Source organism: Pseudopipra pipra, chromosome 12 (genome assembly GCF_036250125.1).
Source record: "Pseudopipra pipra isolate bDixPip1 chromosome 12, bDixPip1.hap1, whole genome shotgun sequence".
Lineage (NCBI taxonomy): Eukaryota > Metazoa > Chordata > Aves > Passeriformes > Pipridae > Pseudopipra > Pseudopipra pipra.
This window is the reverse complement of record NC_087560.1, coordinates 20,329,273-20,336,927: the sequence shown is the minus strand read 5'-3', so window position 1 is coordinate 20,336,927 and position 7,655 is coordinate 20,329,273.

The following is a 7,655-nucleotide window of genomic DNA, read 5'->3' as shown; positions in this document are numbered from 1 at the left end:
TGAGAGAGAAAGAGGATTTCTTTTCCATCCCGCTTGTTAGGCATCACTGGGAATATTTTTGAAGGAAATGACATTACAAACCAGCTCTGCCTGCTCTGCTCCGTGCAGGAACAGCAGCTTTCTGAGCAACATCCAGAGAAACCGTCACTCAGGGAGAAATGGGAGCTGGAAAAATAACAAAAACCGGGAAGAAAATGATTTTAGAAGGAACAAAACCATCCCAAAGTTTCCTCCTCGCCCGATTTCAATCCCTCCCCAACCCCCCCAACTCACCCAGCTGCAGGTTATTAAACAGGCAGAGGATCAGCTTCGGCCCCGTGTGGATATCAGAACATCTGAGGGGAAATTAGGGAAATGATCCCATTTTATTCAGCAGCCCAAGTCGATTTTAACGTTGGAAGGGAACTCCTGCCTTCCAGTCCCACCAGTTCTCCCGGGATCTCCACCCCAGGAACCTGCTGGGCGAGGCATTGAGTGACATCACCTTTTCCCAATGAAAGGGACTGGATCCTCAGCATTCCCGGGCAGCTCCTCCTCAGGGTGTTCCCTGGGCATTCGAGGAGCTCATTAATGCTTCCTCAGGTATTCCATCTACCCTGGTAACCCCTTTTGGGGACACAGAGCTCGGTGCTCCACATAAATCCTTCCAGCCCTCTGCTCCCTTCTGCTCCTGTTTCAGTGCTGGGGATCCTCACTCCTGACATTCCCAAACTTTTTTTGCCTCTGTCTCCGAAAAAGAAGCGTCAGGGGCACAGAAAAATTTTGTACAAGGCAATTGTAAATAATTTAACTTTGGGATTTCCTCAGTACCTCAGTACCTTAGTAAATAACAAAACATTAAATAACGGAGATCACGGGGCACTGACACAAAGAAATTTCAATCCCAAACCCTTTAGGAACAGATTTATATAAAATAATGTTCAAGACAGCCAGAAACACCTTTCTTTTATGCAAATCCCACAGAATATAAACCCTTCCTGGTCCAAGCCTGTGTGCAGTAAAATCCGACCTTATTATTTAATCCCACTGCCTAAAATCAAGTTTAACTAAGCCGAGCTCCCTGCACACAACCAACCAAATCCAACCTGCTCCGGGCTGGGTGTTTACTAAATGCACCAAAGATTAACAGGGAAATCCAGGGATGCAGAATTCCAGAGCCAGGAACACCCGACAAGACCCTGGAAAGTGCAGTGGATGGGGCCAGAAAAGCGTGGCTGCTGCCAAAGTGCTGCTGTGACACATTGTTTTGTTGGGCAACAAGTTAAAAGCACTTGGACACAGCTGATGTTCAGCAGGGCCACGGCACCCACACCCAGAGCCCGGGCTGCTGCTGCTCTGGGAATGTTTGGAGCTGAAGAGCAGGCACTGGTTTGGGGTCAGTGGAACCAGGAATAAAAGGGGAGCTGAGGAATGTTGGGGCAGTTCAGGTGAGATGATGTCCAGGGATCAGGGAATCCTGGAATGGTTTGGGTTGGGAGGGACCTTAAGGATGATATAATTCCATAATTCCCACCCCCTGCCACGGACAGGAACACCTTCCACTAGCCCAGGTTGCTCCAACCTGGCCTTGGACACTTCCAGGGGTGGGGCAGCCACAGCTTCTCTGGGAATTCTGTGCCTCCCCACCCTCCCAGCCAGGAATTCCTTCCCAATATCCCATCTAACCTGCCCTCTGGCAGTGGGAGGCCATTCCCTGTGTCCTGTCCCTCCATCCCTTGTCCCAAGTCCCTCTCCACCAGGACACAGGGAATAGAATCATGGAACAGAAAAGGCAGTGGAAGAGGCAAGAGTAGAACAGAGGTCAGGAGGCCCAAACCAGCAGGATGATCCCAAGGGCACACCAAGAAATACCTGGAGACTTTTCCATCATCCCAGGGAAGGGAAACGAAGGGATTTTTGGTAAAAGGGGTCTTTGAGCAGAGACTGAAAACCAACCACCACGTGGTGAGGAAACACCTGGGGAGGGGAAAATGAACTGGTGGCAACCAGTAAGAGGACAAATTGCTGCCTTCAGCCAGTGGGAAATCTTGCCCCTGTTCCTGGGAACAAACCCGGGGCCCTTGGCTTTGCAGGCCATCCTTTCAGCCCAGTGTCAGTGCAGGGAAGGAAATCAGGCACCACAAACTCTTCTGCTCCGAGAGAAAGCTCAGGGTGGGACTTGGAAAATCAGCTGGGATGTGAATCATCTGCAGCCATTCCTCCTCTGAGAGGCTGTCACACGATCCAGGGGCTCAGGACAGAAGGGGTGACTGAGCCATCCCTGAGCTCAAACATGTTAATCATGGAATATCCTGCCTTGGAAGGGACCCACAAGGGTCATCGAGTCCAACTCCTGGCCCAGCACAGACACCCCAAGAATCCCCCCTGTCCCTCCTGGAGCTCTGGCAGCCTTGGGGCTGTGCCCACTGCCCTGGGGAGCCTGGGCAGTGCCCAACCAGCCTCTGGGGGAAGAACCTTGTCCTGAGATCCAACCTGAGCCTGCCCTGGCACAGCTCCAGCCATTCCCTGGGTCCTGTCCCTGGTTCCCAACACTCACCAGCCTTGCCCACAGAAAACACCAACACTTCCCATTTTTCCAGGAGCCCATTCTCACCTGCAGCACCACACAACCCTCCAGCAGTGACGTGGGGTGACCCCAGTGAATTCCCAAACCCTTCCTGGAGGCTGGACCACGCCAATCTCAGCATCCTTTGGATGCTCCCCCACGATCAGAGCCCAGTGTTCTGTTCAGCTCCCAGAACTCAGCTGTGGCACCTCAACTGCTCCGATGGAACTGCTGGATCTCAGCTGCTCCCTCCTGGTCTGCACAGCTCCCTCTGCCAGGCAAAGCCTGAAAAATTCCTTTGGGAATGGGGAGTGTGAGAGGGCAGGGACAACAAATGATCTGGCTTGAACCCAGGGAATAACAACTGTGGGATGTGTTCCACTGGAGCAGCACTGGGAGCTGGGGCTCAGCAAGGCCTCCCTTTCCCCGGGGGACATGGATCCTATTCCATAAGGAGGTGGAGACCCACACCCCATAAACGATGGAAAACTGGATGGCACTTATCCAAGAATGGGTTGGGTTTGGAGGGACCTTAAAGATGATAATTCCACCCCCTCCATGGGCAGGGACACCTTCCACTAGCCCAGGTTGCTCCAATCTGGCCTTGGACACTTCCAGGGATCCAGGGGCAGCCACAGCTTCTCTGGGAATTCTATTTCAGGGCCTCCCCACCCTCACAGCCAACAATTCCTTCCCACTATCCCATCTAACCCTGCCTTCTGAGAGTGGGAAACCATTTCCCCTTGTCCTGTCTCTCCAGGCCCTTGTCCAAAATCCCTGTCCCTCCATCCTTATCCAAGTCCTCCCTCACTCCTGCAGCCACCTCTGTGGCAGACACAGAATATTCTGGAATCACACCTTTGGAATTACACCTGCAAAACTCCTGCTTTTGCCACCCAGCAGCTCCAAACCCACCTGGGAGGGAAAACACCCTGTTGACACCACAGGAGGAGCAGCATTCCCTGGTTATTTCCAGATTTATTTAATTACATGGGAATTAAATGCCACATCTCAGGGCTGATGTTTCCCAGCAGCTTCTGCTCAAACTTCCTGGTTCCTCTTTGCTCCCAGAGCAGAAGTGGAGCTGAAAGAACCCATGGAAACAGCACCATTAATTCTGCTTTCAAATTAATTGGGGTTTGATCAAAACCTCTGTGCCACACAACTTCTTCCTTCTCCCTTCGTTCTGTCTCTGATCAAGCACCCACATATTTTACCTTCAATTTGCAATTTATTTTGCCTTTTATTCCTCCATGCCTTGAAAAAAGCCACGTTTCATTTTACAGTTGGGCTGCAAACTGGCAGAGGACCCCACACACCTGCAGACTGAGTGTCCAAGGAGCACCAAATCCCTCAGGGGGAGCAGGAAAGGCAACTCTGCCGTCAGGAATTCCAAGCTCTGGCCAGTCCAGGTGTCCCACGTGGTGAATTCATCACTCACCTCAACCTTCTCACCTGAAATGGGCACAAACACCCTCCCAGTTCTGCATCTCACAGACTTTACCCAACGTTCTGAATGATCTCACCAACATTCCCATCACCAATCTGTTGTCAAAATCCTCTCTCAGGGTGCTGGATATAACAGGGATTTCATATCCTGTTGTTTGGGCATTCAGGAAAAAAAATACTGGATGTTCAACACCCCAGACCTTCATGTTAGGCAGGAAAACGAAGCCACAAAGAAACTAAAGGATTATTAAATTCTATTTATTAACCTACTTTGGAGACTGTGAGGACCCAATTGTTGAGGAAAAACACTCTGGCACGAACTGAGCTTTTTTTAAACCTGCTTCATTTTAGAACTGTTTTTCAATTGACTTAAAAAAATCATTTAGAATTTTTAAAATAATCAGTTTTCACCCTGCTTTCCTCTAGTAAAGTTAATCCTGTAGTAGGATTGGTGTAGGACTTTTTGCCTGGATTTCAGTGTGTAGGAATCCACTGCACCCAACGAGAGGTGGAATTTGCACTTTGAGTGCTAAAAAAGTGAGGTTTGATGGCACATTAGTGAGAGAAAACAATATTCTGGGGTTAGTATTTCACAAGCCCCCAGTTCCCAGTAAAAGATTTAAACTAGAAATGTATATTAGAAGGAAGCAGAATATTCCTTATCCCTTCTCCCCCCAGATTTTTAAAGAGCTCTTCACTCATTTTGGATCAAATCTAAAATGCTCCGTTCAACACAACTGGAAATAAATATCAACAGATGAAAATTGTGACCTAAAATTAAGGAATATCAAAGTATTATCAGAGAGGTTGAAAAGTCCTATTATTATAGGACTGAAAGAAACGATTCCTGAAACAAAACCTTGTGGAATGAGGGGCACAAATAAAAGCTGTTTGTGTTGGAGGGCTGGGTTGTTGTTGGAATTCCGTGGGATTTATCCCAGTAACTCAGTCCCTTTACATCCCTGCCATTCACTGGTGTTTACAGAGGACACAAACCCACCTGGGATTCCAGGATTCTCCAGCCTGGCCAGCTGAGGGGATCCTGGGAGCAGGAGCTGTGCCTGTGCCCGGGGTGGAGCTGGCAGTGCCCGGAGGTGACTCTGATCCTCCCACCTTTCCCCTGACGCTCCTCTGGCCACCAGGGACTTTTTTAGTCCTGGCAGAGGTTCCCACAGCAGCTGCAGCCCTAATTACCCCAGGAGCTATCCCATGAATCACATTCCTCTGGAAATCCCTGCCCAAGAACTGTCCTCACTTTCATCTCCTCCGCTCCGACTGGCCCACTTGGAAGCTCCCGCATCCGGTGCCGCACGCGCCGGGCAAGGAGCTCTTCCCGCTGCTCCGGGGGGTCCCAGAGCTCGGAATTCCCTCTGCTGCAGCCCAACCTGCAAAGGGGAAAACCCACAACCAAACCCTGTTTGGTTTTCCCTGGCAAAGAGCACAGGTGGGTACAGATTCCTGAAAGGAAACCCTGCCGTCGCGTTCCGGTCGCTTCACGTTGCTCGGGGAAACTGCCGTGAAAACCAGCTGAACACCTCTGGGCTTATCCCAACGGCACAGAATTCCCAAAGTTCCTGGGTTAATTCATCTTCCAAGTGTCTCTTGTCCTCTTCAGGAACAGCTGCTCAGCCAACCCTGCAAACTTCCTGCACTAAACTTCACTTTCCACACCTGAGTTTTGGCGCCGTTCCTGCATCCGCCTGTTTTCCACCTCGGTCACAAACCCCACCAGCACACGGCCGGAGCTTTTCATTTGTCTGCAACTGCCTGATTTTGCCCTAAAAACTGACTTTTTTCATTCCCACCTCTGATTCTGGGCTTTATTCTGCTGAGCTTACCCTCTTTTTTCAGGAACTTTACCAGGATCTCCGAAGTTCTTTTCCTCCTTCCGTGTTGACACACTCGCAGATTTACGACGGGCCTAAAAAACCCCCAAAAACCTGATTTTCCACCCTCTCACAGGTCTAACAAGTTCTTTCATTCTGATTCCCTACAAACCAGTCAGTAAAGCTGCATCAGCTGCTCACTTCACTCCCAGGTTGTCCTATTTTTTTCTTCTCTTTCATGTTTTACACACAATTTTCCCCAAATTATCCTGAAGATTCATCCAGCAGTTGAGCTAATCCCTAAATTTTTTTTGCCTTTAATGAGATTTTATCAAAGTCTTTAAGTTGATCATGGGCAGGACAAGCAGCAGCAGTAAAAAAATGCTGAATGTTGTTACAAAACCAGTAATATTCAAACCTCATCTTAACAAGTCTTGGATGGAAATACAAAATATATTTAACAGAGGGTGAAAAAAAAGAGAAATAACACCTATACTCCATTCTGAGGGAAAAAAGGTAGTTTTTGAGACATCCCAGAGTTATTTCTCTCTTTTTCTCCCCGTTTTCTACCTTCAAGCAGCTCCTTCCCCTTGCACACGTGGCTTTAAATCCCATTTTCTTCATTTCTTGTCCCAATTTCCCGGTTGAGCATCAACTCCCCACCTGAAATGCTGCTCAAAACAGATTTTAAGGATCTCAAAGCACAAACTGGTGTTGTAAAAAAATTGTATTGTTTCCCAGTGCTCATTTCTGCCCCTCTGCCCCAGAATTCCTGGATCCCAGTGATTAACACTGGTCTAAATTCTCCTCACTGACCACATTCCAGCTCTGCTGAGGGAAGGGAGAAGAGGGAAGGTTTCAGAAGGGAGTTTTCCCTGTGCCATTCCCAGATTTGCATACAAAGCAGGGAATGAGGAAGATGTTGCCCCAAACATGAAGGAATGTATTGTGTGGAGGCAGCAGGGACAAACAGGAGCCCACTGAGCCACAAAGGGGTATTATAAGGCACAAAAAAACAACCAGCAGCTCCTTCCAGCAAATGCTCAGCAATCCAGGGGTTTTACACACACAGAATCCAGGAGGATTCCACATGGGATGAGTATCTCAATGTCCAGGAGCCTCCATATGGAACCAGGTGGATGTGGGGCTGCAGGAGTCCTGTGGAAAACAAACAAGGGAAAAAGCCTCCAAGGATTCCTGTCAGCAACAGAAAAAAACCCCCAAACAATTCCTGTTCAAAACAAACAAGAAATAAAAACGAGAAATAAAACAAACAAGAAATAACTTCCTGTTTAAAAACCGAGAGAAAAACAACCAAACGATTCCTGTTAAAAAACAAACAGGGGAAAAAAAAAACAAACCCAAAAGCAAGTGAATGATCCACAGCAAAACACAAACTGGGGATGAAACCAAGGGATTGCCCAAAATGTTGTTATTTAAACGGTTTTTAAAGCTGGATCAGGAAAGAACTGAGAGATGAGAACACATCTCAGGCTCAGCCAGGCCTCAAGAGTTCCTCTAAAGATTGTTTCAATATTTAATTCAATATTAAACCATGCATAGAACTTCCTTTTCACATAATTAACAACAAATTACTCTGAGCTCGGAGGAACATGTGAACTGTGTCCAAAACTGCAACATCAACTGATTACTCACAACGTTCATGCCTTTGTACTTCAGCCTTAAAACCCAGAGAGCACAGAGAGAAATGGAGAATATTTTAATCTCCCAGGGATGCCACAGAGCAGCTCCCAGCACAGTAAGCAGGGCTCAGACAGCTTTTCCTGCTCCACTCCTTTAAGGATTCCAGGAGGGATTCCACACCCACTGTGTCA